Raw genomic sequence first — 2,500 nt, 5'->3', positions numbered from 1 at the left:
TTGAGGTCCCGGCAGAGAATAGTGCCCAGGAAGCGGAAGGACTCCACAATTTTGACTGCGGAGTCTAACAGGGTGATGGCGGTGAGTGGGGCTGTATTCTTCCTGAAGTCCACAACCATCTCAACTGTCCTTAGAGCATTTAGCTCTAAGTTGTTCTGGCTACACCAGGTCACCAGGTTGTCAGCTTCCCACCTATAGTCAGACTCATCCCCACCAGAGATCAGCCCAATGAGGGTGGTGTCGTCCGACAAACTTCAAGAGTTTGACGGACAGATGATTGGAGGCGCAGCTGTTGGTATACAGGGAGAAGAGCAGTGGGCAAAGGACGCAGCCCTGAGGAGTTCCCGTGCTGATGGACCTGGAGTCAGAGACTTCTGTTCCCGGCTTAACGCACTGCTTCCTGTCAGAGAGGAAGTCTGTGATCCACCTGCAGGTGGAGTAGGGCACGTTCAGCTGGAAGAGCTTGTCCTGAAGCAGGGCAGGGATGATGGTGTTGAAGGCAGAGCTGAAGTCCACAAACAGGATCCTGGCGTAGGATGCTGGGGCGTCCACATGCTGTAGGGTGAAGTGGAGGGCCATGTTAACTGCGTCGTCCACAGACCTGTTGGCTCTGTAGGCAAACTGAAGGGGGTCCAGGAGAGGGTCTGTGATGGCTTTGAGGTGTGCCAGGAGCAGGCGCTCAAAAGACTTCATTACCACAGATGTAAGGGCGACCGGTCTGTAATCATTTAGTCCTGTTGGCCTTAGCTTTTTGGGCACAGCGATGATGGTGGAGGACTTGAGACAGGCTGGTACATGGCATGTCTCCAGGGAGGTGTTAAAGATGTTGGTGAACACCGGAGACAGCTGGCCAGCGCAGTGCCTGAGGGTGGCTGGAGAGACAGAGTCCGGCCCGGCTGCTTTGCGTGGATTCTGCCTCTTGAAAAGCCCATTAACTTCTCCCTCCTGAAAGGAGAGAGTCGTTTCTGTAGTATGGGTGGGGGATGGGGCCTCTTGGGTGGGAAGGGGTGGTTCAGGACAGTCCAATTGTCTTTCAAATCTACGGTAGAACTCGTTCAGGTCGTTGGCTAGGCGGGAGTCGTTAGTGGTGTGGGGCGCTCTGGGTTTGTAGTTGGTGATGTGCCTGAGCCCTTTGGCAGACAGAAGCAGCGTCGTTAGTAGAGAACTGGTGTTTTAGTGTCTCTGAGTACAGTCGTTTAGCCTCTCTCACCGCTTTGCTAAACCTGTTCTTCGACTCCTTGAATCTGTCTCTATCCCCACTCCTAAACGCTTCCTCCTTCTCCAACCTCAACCTTTTGAGCTTTGCTGAGAACCAGGGCTTGTTGTTGTTAAAGTTCACCCTGGTACGTGTTGGGATACAGCAGTCCTCACAGAAGCTGATGTACACAGCCTCTGTGAGTTCATCCAGACTATTGGTAGCAGTCGTGAACATATCCCAGTCAGTACAGTCTAAGCACGCCCGCAAATCTTCCACAGCCTCACTGGTCCACTGTTTAGATGTCCTCACAGCAGGTTTACAGAGTTTTAGTTGCTGCCTGTATGCACGAATCAGGTGGACCAAGGGAGTTCTGTGCGAGCCGAACAGCCCCGTGACCCACAAGAGAAACATCCCCGCCAAATTCGAGCGTTTGACGGGGTCTATCCGTGAAAAAATATTCACGTTTTTGAGTGCACATGCATTTCTGCTGCAAATGCCTCTGGAAGTTTCATGCCGTTCGTATGCCAATTGTGGCAACACGAAAATGACCCGTTTTCCCATTCCGAGGGATTTCTGTGCGACCCTAACAGCCCCGTGAGCCACAAGAGACACATCCCCGCCAATTTCTAGCGTTTCACGGGGTCTATCCGTGAAAAATATAGACGTTTTTGAGTGCACATGCATTTCTGCTGCAGATGCCTCTGGAAGTTTCATGCCGTTCGTACGCAATGTGGCAACACGAAAATGACCCCTTTTCCCATTCCGAGGGATTTCTGTGCGACCCTAACTAACAGCGCCCGTGAGCCACAAGAGAGACATCCCCGCCAATTTATAGCGTTTCACGGGGTCTATCCGTGAAAAATATAGACGTTTTTGAGTGCACATGCATTCCTGCTGCAAATGCCTCTGGAAGTTTCATGCCGTTCCTATGCAATGTGGCCACACAAAAATGACCCGTTTTCCCATTCCGAGGCATTTCTGTGCGACCCTAACAGCCCCGTGAGCCACAAGAGAGACATCCCCGCCAACTTCTAGCGTTTGACGGGGTCTATGCGTGAAAAATATTAAAATTTTTGAGTGCACGTGCCTTTCTGCTGCAAATGCCTCTGGAAGTTTCATGGCGTTCCTATGCAATGTGGCAACACGAAAATGACCCCTTTTCCCATTCCGAGGGAGTTCTGTGCCACCCTAACAGCCCCGTGAGCCACAAGAGACACATCCCCGCCAATTTCTAGCGTTTCACGGGGTCTATCCGTGAAACATATAGAAGTTTTTGAGTGCACATGCATTCCTGCTGCAAAT

Source organism: Petromyzon marinus, unplaced genomic scaffold (genome assembly GCF_048934315.1).
Source record: "Petromyzon marinus isolate PM22_M1 ecotype Great Lakes invasive population unplaced genomic scaffold, UKy_Petmar_22M1.pri1.0 PM_G_Scaffold_193, whole genome shotgun sequence".
NCBI lineage: Eukaryota > Metazoa > Chordata > Hyperoartia > Petromyzontiformes > Petromyzontidae > Petromyzon > Petromyzon marinus.
The sequence above is the reverse complement of the archived record's forward strand: the minus strand, read 5'-3'. Positions refer to the sequence as shown.